At 46.4% G+C, this 15,256-nt stretch overlaps 1 pseudogene across 1 annotated transcript; it reads left to right on the forward strand.

Moving 5' to 3' along the window:
• Positions 1-3,680: 3,680 nt before the first annotated feature.
• On the forward strand, positions 3,681-5,341 carry LOC311608036 (ATP synthase F(0) complex subunit B1, mitochondrial-like; annotated as a pseudogene). Its single transcript has 3 exons — positions 3,681-3,713; positions 4,219-4,873; positions 5,046-5,341. The product of its transcript is annotated as an ATP synthase F(0) complex subunit B1, mitochondrial-like (transcript).
• Positions 5,342-15,256: the final 9,915 nt, after the last annotated feature.

Here is a 15,256-nt window from a genome sequence, read left to right on the forward strand (position 1 = left end):
TTTTTTGAGTCAAGGTTTCTCTGTGTAGCCTTGGCTGTCCTGCACTCACTCTGTAGACCAGGCTGGCCTCGAACTCACAGAGATCAGCCTGCCTTTACCTCGGGAGTACTGGAATTACAGGAATGCGCCATGTCACTGGGCTTCAAGTGTGGATACTTTTAAAAATTCCCTGAGTCCTTCTAGCATGCAGCCAGCATGGAGAAGTCCCTTCCTGAAGGTTTAGAGTCGCTACTCAACCCATTTCCTCTCAGACATCACTTCAGATCAACCAACCAGTTTACTTGCTGTCTTAGTTAAGGTTTTATTGCTGTGAAGAGACACCATGACCACAGCAACTCTTTTTTGTTTGTTTGTTTTTCGAAACAGGGTTTCTCTGTGTAGCCTTGACTGTCCTGCACTCACTTTGTAGACCAGGCTGGCCTTGAACTCACAGCGATCCGCCTGCCTCTGCCTCCCAAGTGCTGGGATTAAAGGCGTGCGCCACCAGAGGACAACGTTTAACTGAGGCTGGCTTACAGTTTCAGAGGTTTAGTCCATTATCATCATGGTGGGAAACATGATGTTGTGCCTGCAGACATGGTGAGGTGGCTGAGAGTTCTATATCTGGCTCTGCGGGCAGCAAGGAGGCTGTCAGCCAGTTAGGGGCCTGGGTTGAGCTTCTGAATCCTCAAAACCCACCCCCACTGATGCCCTGGGACAAGGCCACACCCCCTAATAGGCCACACCTCCTGATAGTGCCCCTCCCTGTGGGCCTATGGGGGGGGGTCATTTTTATTCAAACCACCACACTTAGATTCTAGAACATTAGTAACATTCCTTTCAACTTTTTGTTCGGATACCCTGGAACTTGTCATCCTTGTGCCTCTAGGCCCTGTGTGCAGGCATTATAGGCAGGGACCATCACACCTATTTTCTGTGCTGCCAGGGACCAAACCCAGGGCCTTGTGCACGCTAAGCAAGCCTCTACCAACTGAGTCTCGTCTCCATCCTCTCCTCTTCCCACTACTATTGCTGGGCCTGCTTCCTTCCTCTTGCCCCCACGTCTTCTTTTTCTCTGTGCTGTGCCAGAACTCTGGACCTCATATGTGAATAAGCATCATTTCACCATTGAATTATGTTCTCCGCCTCAGGTGAATTGTTTTTGTTTTGTTGTCTTTTGGTTAAGACAGTTTGACTTTGTATCTCAGAACTAGCCTTTAAGTCACTGCAGAGCTCAGGCTAACTTCAGACCTGTGGTGATCTGCTTGCCTCAGCCTGCCTTGTTTACAGTCATCGGTGTGGTCCACCGTGGTGACAGGGGTATCCTCTGTCAGGAAGAGAGGGAGCATGAACACTAATACTCTCTCTTCCCAATTTTATTCAGTTGATAATTATAGCCCATGGAAGGGTGCACCCTCACTCAGGCTGAGCAAAATGTTTCTGGAAGTCTCCTCAGAGACTTTGTAGACCAGGCTGGCCTTGAACTCACAGCGATCCCCCTGACTCTGCCTCCGAGTGCTGAGATTAAAGGCATGTGCCACCATGCCCAGCCCAGAAGTGTGTCTCTTAGGTTATTCTAAATCCATTTTAGCCGAAAATAAAGATTGACCATTGTAGCCAGGACCATCCTAGCACTGGGGAAACAGATGCAAGCCTATCGCTGTGAGCTTGAGGCTAGCCTGGTCTACAAAGTGAGTCCAGGACAGCCAGGGATGCTACACAAAGAAACCCTGCCTCAAAAAAAAAAAAAACAAAAAAGATTGACCATTGAACTCTATTTTTAAATACTTTTTAAAAAAAATGTGTGTGAGTATGTGCCTTTGTGAAGGTATGTGAACTAGATGGGTGTAGTACCTAAGGAGGCCAGAAGAGGGTGCTCGATCCCTCGGAACTGGACTTACATTTGGTTGTGAGCTCCCACATGGGTGCTTGGACCAACTGGAACCTGCCCAGCTCCCTGAAAGAAGAGTAACCACTCTTAACCACTGAGCCACACGACTCCAGGCCCTCACACTCTGCTAGTAACCGGACTAGCATGTTCCCCCTCTCTCCTCCCTCCCATGGAAACCCCTTCTCCAATCTACCTACTTCACTCAAGGCCTTAAGTCTGATCTGCACCCTTGCATAAATCCAGTTTTACCAAGAAGACCTTGCTCTGTCTATCTGGGTGATGTCACCATGTCCCTCTCTTCCTCAAAGAAGGCTGCTTGAAAACATTGTTATTTTATTCTAATGGGGGGGGGCTAGTAATGTCCAGCCTGGCACTGTGAGCACTCAGCCACTAGAGAAGCATAAAATTGGGGTGTGAGGGGGCTCCACAGAGCTGTACTCCCTCAGTCTCGGGTCTTAACACGTACTATGCTGTGAGCAGAAATTCTTTCCTGGGATACAGAGTTGTGGCATTTGGTGAACATATTCTGTCTGACCTGCTCACCTTTCTTGTGAGCTCTCACATTACCTACGGGGGGGGGGGGAGAGGCCTCTTTCTAAAAGTGGGTGTTACATTCGGTGTGCCCTAGCTCTCCTTTAGCTGGTTCTGACCGCAGGACTTGGCAGAGGCAGCTTCTTTCCCAGTCCCTGGCTGGCACAATGAAGAAGTTTTCACTTTGAGGCTCAGTTCATTTTCTGATGACAGGAATCCGCTATGACGCAGGAGGGACATACGGGTTGATGTGTGCTTGCAAATGGGCACATGTCAGATCCAGTGTTTACCACATTCCCCGGCTGGGATCCAAGATGAGGGGCTGGGTGTTGATGAATAGGTGCTCATCTTAGGGGTGGCTCTGGAGAAGTCCCTGCCCTGTGTCATCCGTAAAGGGAAGGCTGCTCGAGGTGGACCGCGTCTCCAGAGGTGTGCAGACCAGAAGAGGAGATATTAAATGAAGTTGGCCCCCAACAATAACCTATGATTGCTAACTGCAGGTTAGTGTTCTGGGAAGCACAGCACTCAAGTTTCTAATCAAAGGGCCATTGTTGCAAGTCCCAATTATCTGGTCCCAGCTTGTCACCAACTGAGATGCACACCCCCGCCCATTGGAGAAAGTGGTCATGTGTTTAGGAAACTCAAGTCTTTTCACATCATCCCAATCCCTGGGGAGGATTAGAAACGGAGAAATATCTGGTTGGCAGCAGCCTGGGGCTTTTCCCAGTCTCCTTCTGAAATGTGCCCAGACTCAGAGATGGAGGAAAAACCATCTCAAATCACTCAGCATTTACAGCATGCGACCCCAACGCGTACCCAGTACACAGCCACTGCGTTCGGAAAAACTGACAGACACTCAAGTGCCTCTGTCCTACTCAACTATGGCTGTGTGTAAGAGATTACATCCCCCAAACTGGCCAGGTGTGGTGGCACACATCGTTAATCCCAGCACTCAGGAGGCAGAAGACAAGAGGATCTCTGTGAGGTCAAGGCCAGCCTGGTCTATATATCAAGTTCCAAGACAGCCAAGACTACACAGAGAACCCTGTCTCAGCAGATGAAGGAAGGAAGGAAGGAAGAAAAGAAGGAAGAAAGACAGGCAGGCACACCATGCTGCTAGGATTCCAAGGATATCTTTTTTAAATTAATTAATTTATTTATTTATTCACTTTACATTCTGATTATAGCCCACTTCCTCCTCTACTCCGGTCCCACACTCCCTTCCCAGAAAAGGGGAGCCCCCCCCCCATCAACCTACCCCAGCACATGAAGTCCCATCATGACTGAGTACATCTTCTTCCCCGGTGGCCTGGTGAGATAGCCCTGCCATGGGGGAAGTGATCAAAAAGCAGGCAACAGAGTCTGTGTGAGAGACAGCCCCTTAGAGGACCCACAGGAAGCCCAAGCTGTCCATTGGCTACATCTGTGTAGGGGGCCCAGGTCCAGTTCATGCATGGTCTTTGCTTGGTGCTTCAGTCTCCATCAGCCCCTCTGGGCCCTGGTTAGTTGGCTCTGCTGTTCTTGTGGGGTTCCTGCCCCTTCCAGGTCCTTTTATTCCCCACCCCACCCCCATCCCACTGTCCCACAAGACTCCCTATGCTTCGCGCAATGTTTGACTATGAATCTCAGCATCTGTTTTGATCCAATTATGCGAGGCTTCCAAGGAGGCAGGTATATGGCTGTGAGTTCAAGGCTAGCCTGGTCTCCAAAGTGAGTCCAGGACAGCCAAAACTACACAGAGAAACCCTGTCTCAAACAAACAAACAAACAAACTCATGGTCACAGGGACAGTAAGACTGCTGCCTGGACCTTCATAGACAACGCTGTCATGGGTGGTACGTTCTGCTGCTGCAGCCCCATGCCTGAAGAGTGCAGCTGTCCTAGGACCGGGGGTATTACAGGCAACAAGTGTCTTTCACACAGGACATCTGCATCTTGCCCCTGTACCACTTCTTCCTGAATATGGAGGGAAAGTAGGTCGTGGACTGATACTTGAGGAATTTTTCCAGTTCTTTTACCCTAAAAGTAGTGTAACAGGACCCTATGTGCTTGGAACTGGGCCCTGCTTGCATTTTTTAATCCAAAGAAATCTATGAGAGCACCCCAGACACGATCTCTGTCTACCACATCAGCAGTAGGGCCGGGTCTCTATGGGATTAAGAAATACAGCGCCTCGATCGGAGAAATTATTGATAAACTTAACCAGCAAAAAGTTGCCCAACTAGAAGTAAAGCAGTTGACCATCAAACAAACCCAGGATGCAGCTGACATGGAGAAGGCAGCACAGGCTGTTTCAGCAGTGCCCCGCCACTATTTCCACGTTCAGAGGACTCCCATTGCCCTGGCCTTGGGGGTCACTTTACCTAGAACGGCTGCACAGAGCGTATAAAGAGGTAAGGAGTACCTGGATCACCACATTTCTGTACAGGACATGATGCACCGCAGGGAGCAAGAGCACACGATAGCCGGGCGGTGGTGGCGCACGCCTCTAATCCCAGCACTTGGGAGGCAGAAGCAGGCGGATCTCCGTGAGTTCGAGGCCAGCCTGGACTACAGAGCAAGTCCAGGACAGCCAAGGCTACACAGAGAAACCCTGTGTCGGAGGGGTGGGGGGGTGGGGGTGGGGGGGAAGAGCACATGATAGACTGTGGGAGAAGCATGTGGTGCAGAGAATTTCTGCCCAGCAGGAAAAGGAGACCATTGCCAAGTGCACTGAGGAGCTAAAGCTGCTCGCAGAGAAGGCTCAAGCGCAGCCAGTTATGTGAATGTATCTCTCTCCACTGAGACAGCCAGCAGGACTTAAATGGGATCTAGTTGGTAGGAAGAACTCCTCCTGTCCAGATGAATTTACAGTGCACCTTCCCTAAGAAATTATCAAGGACCACTCAGCCGCTTAACCCTATTGGCCAGTAGGTATGTCGGATCCTTGCTGTGTATCTGCAGTTGTCTGGTGATCACTTTTGACCAAACAATTTGCAGCAACTTGCTGCTTGACTTAAAATTACCATGCTATAGTTTAAACTTGTAATTAGTTATACCATCTTGCAATAAAATGACATTTGGACCAGAAAAAAAAAAAAGAAAAAGAAAAAAGAAAAAACAAACAAAACAAGGATATCACAAAGGTGTAGGATTTATATCATTTTCCATTTTGTTCAATGCTTCATTTATTCAATGACTAGATTTTGACTTATCCAGCAGCCAAGCACTAACTTGGGTAGTAGGAATACAGTAGTAGGATGAAAAAAGGAACAAGCATTATTATGGAGTTTACTCTCCAGGAGAGAATATTACATAGCAAATCTCTCTGTCTCTCTCTCTCTCTCTCTCTCTCTCTCTCTCTCTCTCTCTCTCTCTCTCTCTCTGTCTGTGTGTGTGTGTGTGTGTGTGTGTGTGTGTCTGTCTGTCTGTCTGTCTGTCTGTCTGTCAGACTTATTTTTATTTGGGGCGGAGGGGGTAAAGAAACAGCTCAGCAGTTAAAAGCAGTTGTTATTCCTTTTTTTTCTCTTTCCTTTGTCTTAAGAATTAGTGTTTTCTTTCTTCTATTTATTTTTATGTACATTGGTGTTTTGCCTGCATGTGTCTGTGTGAAGGTGTCAGATCCCCTATAACTGGAGTTAGAGACAGTTGTGAGCTGCCATGTGGGTGCTGGGAATTGAACCTGGGTCCTCTGGAAGAGCAGCCAGTGCTCTTAACCACTGAGCCATCTCTCCAGCCCCATCAATTGTTATTTTTGCAGAGGACCTGGGTTTTGTTCCCAGCATTCATATGGTGGTGCACAACCATCCATAACTCTAGTTCTAAAGGATCCAGAACCCTCTTTTGACCTCCAGGGACACTGCATGCACAAGTGCACGTACGCACCTACAGGCAAAGCACTTGTACACCTGCGTTAATCTAAAAGAGGTTAGGGTTAGGTGTGTCTGTGTGTGGGTATGTGTATGTGACAACAGGTGGTCACAGAGGCCAGAGGCAACAGATCCCCTGGAGCTGGAGTTACAGACAGTTGTGAGTTGCTTAGTGTGGGTGCTGGGAACTGAACTCAGATCCTCCACAAGAGAAGTGTGTGTGTGTGCTTGACCACTGAGCCATTTATCCCCAGTCCCAGCAGTTACAATCTTTTTATATTTATTTATTGACTTTTCTTGTTTTGTTTGTTTGTTTTTTCAAGACAGGCTTTCTCTGTGCAGCCTTGACTGTCCTGGACAGGTTTTGTAGACCAGGCTGGCCTCGAACTCACAGAGTTCCACAGGCCTCTGTCTCCTGAGTGCTGGGATTAAAGGAACGTGCCACCACACCCGGCTCATAAAGGATTTTCAAAGCGAGACACATGCCCTGTGAGTATTCACATGCCACTGTTAGGGGTATTCAGGACCCCACTGTAGGCCATGATGGCTAGGAGGATTCCAAACTGCTCTGTCAGAGGCAGTGTCAATGGAGACTCAAGGGCTAGGGATTGTTCAGTATTTAGCATTTGCATTCTTGTCATTGCGTTGATGTGGTTCTAGAGATTAAACCCAGGGCCTCACAATACACAGGAAGGTATTTTATCACTGAGTCATACTCACAGCCTCCACTCCTAAAGACTTTTTATTATAGAGAATATCAGGTATAGAGGCTTAGCAGAAAACTACTGTGGATCTCTTTTTCCTTTACTCAACCTGACAGTTAGTAACTCATGGCCAATACCATGTGTGTGTGTGTGTGACTCGTCATTTTTGTGGGGTTTTGTCGTTGAAGTTTTAGTTTCCTTTAAAATTAAGTTATGTTATATAAGCATGTTTTTGTTTAATCCCAAGTGGGATATTGGGCTGCTTTAGTTTTTGTCCATAGCTGATGATAATCGCCTCATGTGGGGTGTGTTCTATGTGGCTTGGAGAGAGGCGTGGTCTTTGCCAGCTGCAGTTAGTTTAATTCTGAGGACTCTGAGAAGATATAAACACCAGAGCCCAGAGAGAGGAAGAAACACTTCAAGGAGATGGATGGAGGAGGAAGGAGGCTGCCTGTTTGTCCTGCTGCATTTGCCGTTTGCTGTTGCTGGACTGCTGGACATCCTGATGACTGAGGTTGGCATTTCCCCCCAAAGAACCCGATGACCCTAACCAGCTGGAACTAAGTCTAAAGATGTCTGTGTCCCCTGACCCTTCTAACCTTCTTTCTCTCCTACCCAGGGTCAGGGGGTTGGAAGGGAGGCGGAGGCAGTAAGGAACCCCAAATAAAATAGAGTTTAAAGAGCAGTGCCTACAGGTTTTGTTTGCGTTCCATTCACTACCCCCTTTATAGTTTTGAAACAGGCTCTAAATATCATATAATTTCATATGTATATATTTTATCAGATAACTTTATAGACCTCCCAATGTTGACCCATTGAAGGAAGGTTAGTGCCCTATGTTGGGCGCCATTTGTAGAATGAAGAATTCTTCTTTCTATATTAAATAATACATGAAATTATTACAACAGGGAGGGACCCCTTGCCGATGAGCCACTTATTGAGGGCTGGAGAGATGGCTCAGAGGTTAAGAAGGCCCAAAGGTCCTGAGTTCAATTCCCAACAACCACACGGTGGCGGCTCACAACTACCTGTAATGAGACCTGGTGCCCTCTGTGGCGTACAAATGCACATGGAGGGAAAAGACTGTACACATAAATAAACAAAAGTTTTTTTTTTTAAAGATAAACTATTTACAAAAACAGTCTAGGATTCAAAATGATGAATTTTTCCTTAAGGTTACTATGTAGGTTTTTTCTTACTAATGGATAATAATGTCCTTACTAATATAGAGGATGGATACACATCAATCTTAGGTTTATGTAAAGAGAGGCTGATGTCACACTGCCCCAAAAGGCCAGCCAGCCTCCTTAGAAAGTGGGGCTTCCACAGGAAAACTGGGGCCAATAGGCCTTTTAGCCTAAAAGGGATATCCTGTTAATCAATATAAGAACTCAAAGCTAGGCTGGGAGACGAACATCTAAACTGCATTCCTCCCACGGCCAAAAGCTATTAAATACGGACTGAGATGAGGTGTCAGGATGCTCTGAGCAGCCGGCTTATCCCGTTAGACGTGAGGCGCTCTCCTGAGGGACAGGTGGCAGTCGCACCTGGCACATAACGACACAGGGGACTCTACAGATGGGAAAGTACACACCAGCCTAAGTTATGTCCCAAAACATAAAGGCTATAAAGACAAAACTGCCCATTCCATAGGGAAGAAGGGACATGGCAAAGATGGCCACAGCCAACGCAGAAACCCAGGCACAAGATGCCTCGGTGTGCTTAAACACTAATGATAGAAAGGAGTTTAAATAAAGTTGATGTTAAAATGTAATGCCTTTTCTGTTGCTCTAGGCAACTGGCTTATCCCTTTAGACGTGAGGTGCTCTCTCTCCCTCCCTCTCTCTCTCTCTGATGCAATGGGACCCAAAGGCCCCAGAGGAGGACATTTGGACAACATATAAATGGCCAGTAAATCTTTAGCTACAGTATCTTCAAAACTTATCATGCCATTCTTTTAAATGACATGGATAATTTGGCTTATAGTTTGGTTTACAATCCAGAGTAGCTTATGGAAAGATGTCTTTTTTCTCCTGCTCATACAAGGAGCAAAAACATCCTTAATTGATCTATTATTACTTGTGAAAAATTATGTGTTTTCAGAACAAAAGAACCAGATACCAGGGATCCTGGATCCAACCTGATACTATTCATCCTCCAGGATGCTGGGATGCTGACACATTTATTCCAGCACATTCTGCATGTTCCAGCCATAGCTATTTCAGCTGCTGTTCCTTCAACACTGGCTCCTGGGACAGCTTCAAAGAAAGCTGCTGGTCTCAAATTGGTCCAGCATTTCAGACTGTTCCAAACAGGACTTCTGCTTAAGCCTGAAATTTCTCAACACTTAGAGACTGGACTACAAACATTATTGCTAGCTTGCTTAACCATTTTTTCCCAAATTTCCCAATTTATTTGGGCTCCCATAAAGGTAATCTATGCCACAAAATCATCAGGAAGCAATCTTCTTTTCTTTCTTTTTTTTAATTTTATTTTTAATTTTTTTATTTTTTAGTTTTTTGAGACAAAGTTTCTCTGCATAGCTTTGGCTGCACTGAACTATGTTTTGTAGACCGGGTTGGCCTCGAACTCAGAGATCTGCCTGCTTCTGTCTCCCAAGTGCTGGCATTAAAGGCGTATGCCACCACTGCCCGGCCAGCAGGAAGCACTCTTAAGAGAATGATGTCCTATTTCCCTTAAAGGGGGTTGAGTAGGTTTTTTGTTGTTTGTTTTGTTTTGTTTGTGCTATGGATGTTTATTGTCATTAGGGGATGGTTGTAAGTTGTTAATAGTCTTATTAAAAAAAAAAAAAGAGCTGGGCGGTGGTGGCGCACGCCTTTAATCCCAGCACTCGGGAGGCAGAGGCAGGTGGATCGCTGTAAGTTCGAGGCCAGCCTGGTCTACAAAGTTAGTCCAGGACAGCCAAGGCTACACAGAGAGATCTTGTCTTGAAAAACAAAACAAAAAAACAAAAACAAAAAACAAAACAAAAAAAGGTATTAAAAACTTAGACTCAGGATTTATTTCTTTTCTTTTTCTTTTCTCTGTCTTTCTTAGGAAAAGGAAAGTGGTTTAAAAAAAAAAGAAGGAGGAATATAGAAATATAGGACTAATAAGACAAAATGTAAGCCGGGCGTGGTGGCGCACGCCTTTAATCCCAGCACTCAGGAGGCAGAGGCAGGCGGATCGCTGTGAGTTCGAGACCAGTCTAGTCTACAAAGTGAGTCCAGGACAGCCAAAGCTACACAGAGAAACCCTGTCTTGAAAACAAAACAAAACAAAACAAAAAAAAGGCAAAATGTAGATTATAGTATCTACTTTTCAGCTTAGAGATATTGTTATATTTAAATAAGGTTATTTTGATACATTGGTAAAATTTTGGTATATTTATATTTTGGCATATATACACTCTGGCATGAGGTAGCATACTCATACAATTCATTTATAATACAAGGTTTACTTCTGGTACTTTTAAAGCTATGATTACAAACTGTTTAGCAATGCAAGTTAATTGTTAGTTGATCAATTCATGGTCATGTGAGATTCTAGTCTAATTTTTCACAGGAATATATCTCCTAGGTTTAACAGATAGATATGATTATGCAAAAATAAACAGGTAGGTAAGGTCTTCAAAAACCTCAGACACCTACAGTACATGGAATTCAAAAAAATTTTTTATTATTTTAAGGATTCTTTGACAATTCTTAGCAGCACCTAGCCTACCTCAAAGAAGATTATGACCATCGAAGAACCTCCATATGGAGATGGCTTCAAATGCGGCAAGCCAGCCACCCGGGCAAAGAAGTGTCCTCATTTCTTCCACAGACAAAATTCTGCCTAAAATGGACAAGCTTGGATGCAGGATCAGTCCACTGCTGAGCTCTGCCAAGACCTCAATAGTTCCTGCTTCACAAATATGTCTGTCAGATACACTGGGCCAGAGGGCTGACGATGACGCTCTGACACTAGAGGGTTTTTGGTGGCTGTCCAGGCAGTGAACTGTCTGTTATTTTTGAATTTCAGAAGCTGCTAACCTACACTTTCTGCTTACTCAGATAATTAATTTTATTCCTTCTCAAGTCTCTGATGGGGTTGAAGACCAGATAGTTATAGTTTTACAATTTAGCTTAGTTTCTTAGGAGTTAAGAAGATGTTTTAAGGTCTACTTAGACACTTTTAGATTGACAGGTACAAGATATGAAAGAAAATAATTTAGGTACAAAACTTTAGACTCACCAAGATAGGATAAATAATCCTTCCTTCAAAGTTGCCAAATATCTTTTGACTAGACATTATGTATGCAAGTCTTACCTACTGGTTTTTATGATTGTTTCATAAATATTATTACTTTAGAGAATGTTCCCCCAATTATTCCTGATTGACTAAATAAAGATGCTGAAGCCTAGGACTGGGTAGAAGAGAGGGAGGCAGAATTTTAGGTGCCCAGGCTTGGGGTTGAGAGAGGAAGGGGAAGCAGGAGGGGAGGAGCAGGAGGGAGGAGTGGGGGGGGGAGGAGCAGGGGGGAGGAGTCACCATGAGGTAAGATGGTGATGAGCACCTAGCTGCAAGGACAGACTGATGGAGCAGAAGCCACTCTTGGAGTCATCAGATTGGCTTTTATGTGGGTTTTAAAGGTACTAGGATCAGAGTGGCTCAGAATCTGCCCAGCATAGTGCTTACAGATTAATAATAAATCATTTATTTATTATATATTAATGACTGATTAATAATTAATATAAATTATAATAACTTCACATATTATTTAGTGTAGACTATTCTTCTCAACACTGACCAAATATCACCACCAGCTCAGTAATTAACATAACGTTTAATATAAGAATCTAGCCGGGCGTTGTGGAACACGCCTTTAAACCCAGCACTCGGGAGGCACAGGTTGGAGGATCGCTGTGAGTTCGAGGCCAGCCTGGTCTACAAAGCAAGTACAGGACAGCCAAGGCTAACACAGAGAGACCCTGTCTCAAAAAACAAACAAACAAACAAACAAAATCTAGTCCATGGTAAATGCTTTCAGTTGTTTGATTAAAGTCTCTATGTTAAGAACGGAGACATGCATCGAGGGTGAATTTCTACTTTCACAACCAGACCCTGCCTCTTCCTCTTCAGTGTGGCTCACAGAGCCAGGCCAAGCACCTGCTAGCAAGTGGATGCCTACAGACAGGGAGGGCGGCAGATGCTGCGGAGCCCTACCTAGAGCTGCTGGCTACGCCGCTGGGTGGCTGAGAGCCAGGGATCTCCCCACTCACCTCCTCTCCAGGGTCTTGTACGCGTTGTTGTGTCTGGAAGCCGCAGCAGCGCTGATTCGGGGAGGCGGAGCCTTGGATGCTCTGACTGTGTGCAAGGAGCTGTTGGGCCGCGCTTCATCTCTGCTTCCCAAGATGCCCTCCTTGTGGGGAAAATGCCAGAAAAAGAACCAAAAGAGCTGCCTTACTGCCCAATATGCCACCCACCTGCTTTAGAGCCCGGCCTGGTCACAACTAAAGCCTCAAAAAGAAGCACTCAGTGAATTTAGCCACTGCCTTGAGTGCTCTTTCGGACCCTGTCTGAGGGCAAAGAAGAAGGCTCCAACTGTGAGCAGAAACGCAGCTCTGAGGTGACATTGAAACAGCTTCGAGTGGCTGCTCTGAGTAGTCGTGGACTGGAGTCGGCAGCCAGCGCCCAGGACCCCAAAGCCTCACGTGATGCAGATGTGCGCAGGCAATAGACATGGCTCCTTCTACCTTCTTCAAACTCAGAAAAGATTGGACGAGAAGAATGAGGTCACTGCTCCCTGGCGGGAGGCCCAAACTCAATTGCCATAGGAAGAAGCTGCCTGCTCTCTCCCGGCTGTCGTTAGAAACCTGACTGGGCTGGATCCACCCCCCTAAGTGTGAAGTCTTCCTTGAGGAGGAGTTTGAGGCATCGCTGTTGGAATCTTGTTCCCACGGGCTTGAGGCGTGGCCTCTGTGGACCATCTCCATGGGGGAGGGTTTTGCTTTGTTTTGTTTTCTTCCTGCCTTACCCTCTTTGGAGAATGGCTGGAACTGATTGTTCCTAAGTAACTCCTCCCCTGATGAGGTTGGTCCTGTGACCCATGGTCTACTTAGTAGCAAGTCTACTTCCAAATGGTTGACTTTGCTCATGACACATTTTGCTTTTTCTTCCCTTCCCTTCCCTTCCCTTCCCTTCTCTCCTTGTGTGTGTTGAATAAAATCTCATATTTATCTCTTATCTGCTCATTACACGTGGTTGAATGGGGAAGCTCACGGTGGACCAGTTGGGTGTTGGCTGTTTAAGATGCTCTTTTTTCCAGTATGCATCTTCTGTCTCCCCAACTTCCCTCTTCCTTCCCCCTTTCCTTTTGGTAGGCTGGTTCTGGGGACTGAACTCGAGGTCAGTTACTACCCCTGCCCTACCCCACCATCTATGTGAAGAGCTTGAGGTGTGAGAGCTCGAGGCGTGGTGGCGCACACCTTTAATCCCAGCGCTTGGGAGGCAGAAGCAGGCGTGTGCGCTAAGTGATAGAGAAAAGAATGTTTTTGTAAGGAAGCCTAACCAGAAAAGGTGACCTTAACTCTGAGATCAGGAAATGACAGGAGTTAGGCTAAGGCAGGCAAAACATAAGGAAGAAGGCACATCATGTCCGCAGACCCGACTGGGCACCCAAGATAAAAGCAGCTTCATAGAAACTCACAAAGAGCCGCTCTGCTGAGGGTTTTAAGGGGTGTCAAGGTAAAAACTATCTTTTCCCTTGATGTAAAAGAAGAAATCTATGAATCCCAGCATTTGGGAGGCAGAGGCAGGTGGATCTTTGAGTTCGAGGCTAGCCTGGTCTACAGAGCAAGTCCAGGACAGCCAGGGCTGTTACACAGAGAAACTCTGTCTCAAGAAACTAAAGAAGAAGAAGAGGAGGAGGAGGAGGAAGAAGAAATAATCTAGGATTCAATGCATATAAGATTGGAGCCCGTCGCAATTCGTAAGGAGACCATTTAGGAAGCAAGCGTTCATCTGCTCAGGCATGAAAGGCCAGTGGACCGGAAGACGATGTTGGCAGTTGAGGTGCGAAGAAGGCAGCGGACCCCACAGCATCCACTTAGGAGATGCTACTTCGTGTTGTGGGGCGCTAGGGAGAGTGGGATCAAAGCTGGCTCCCTCTTTTCTGACTTTAGCAGCCAGCGGCACCACAGAGCACACACGAGACAAAGATGTATGAATTAGCTTGAGTGACGCTGGAGTCCCTACAAACCCTCCAGCTGGGAGCAGTCAGTGTATAGCTCTGGGGCCTGAACTGGGAGTCTTGCGTTTGGCGCCTGTCAGTGTGGGGTTTGTATTAGTTACTTTACTCATGGCTGAGAGGAAGCAGAGAGCAGAAGGCTGTGCTCAGCTCAGGTCTCCTGTTTACTCAGTCCAGGACCCCGGCCAGTGGAATGGCGCCACTCACATTTAAGGTGCAGCGTCTGCCTCCCACTCGCAAGCGCGCACGCATACACACACACACACACACACACACACACACACACACACACAAGGGCGTGTCTCCTAGATGATTCTAGGTCCTGTTACATTGACAGTCAATACTAACTCTGACAGGAAAGAGCTCCCAGAAAGAACATAGGAGGGGAGGATGGGAGGAGCGAAGCACAGAAGACTCAGGAGAGAGCCAATGTTAGGAAAGTCAAAAGAGTAATCAGAGAGGTTGGACAGAGCCCAGAGAACGCGTAGCGTGACAATCAGGGGACAAGCAGGGTAGGATCCGAGGAATTTCATCTGGAGCGTTCCCTGCACTCAGGCACAACCAGGTCTTTTTGTTTGTTTGTTTTGTTTTTCAAGACAGGGTTTCTCTGTTAGCCTTGACTGCCCTGAACTCGCTTTGTGCCACCACACCTGGCACAATCAGGTCTTTGAATGTCCTGTTCTCCCTCCCTATACTGTTGGCTAACTCAATCAAATATTCCCAAAGATTAAGAAAGACAAAGGCAGGCCAGGCAGTGGTGGCCCATGCCTTTAATCCCAGCACTCGGGAGGCAGAGGCGGGAGGCTGTCTGTGAGTTCCATGCCAGTCTGGTCTACAGAGTGAGTCCAGGACAGCCAGCACTGTTTTAAAGAAAAACCCTGTCTCGAAAAAACAACAACAACACAAACCAAAACAACAAAAAGACAAAGGCCAGAAGTGACCAAATACATGACCTGGGTTATTGTGACAAGAACAGTGGATAATGGTAAGTAGCTGAGTATGTGGCCACAGGTAATGGTGAAGGGTTAGCTGGCAGAAGGGAAGCTTCAGAGTCAACCAGTCAGTCAGTCCC

The sequence above is a fragment of the Acomys minous genome (assembly GCF_964271855.1).
Source record: "Acomys minous genome assembly, chromosome: 11".
NCBI lineage: Eukaryota > Metazoa > Chordata > Mammalia > Rodentia > Muridae > Acomys > Acomys minous.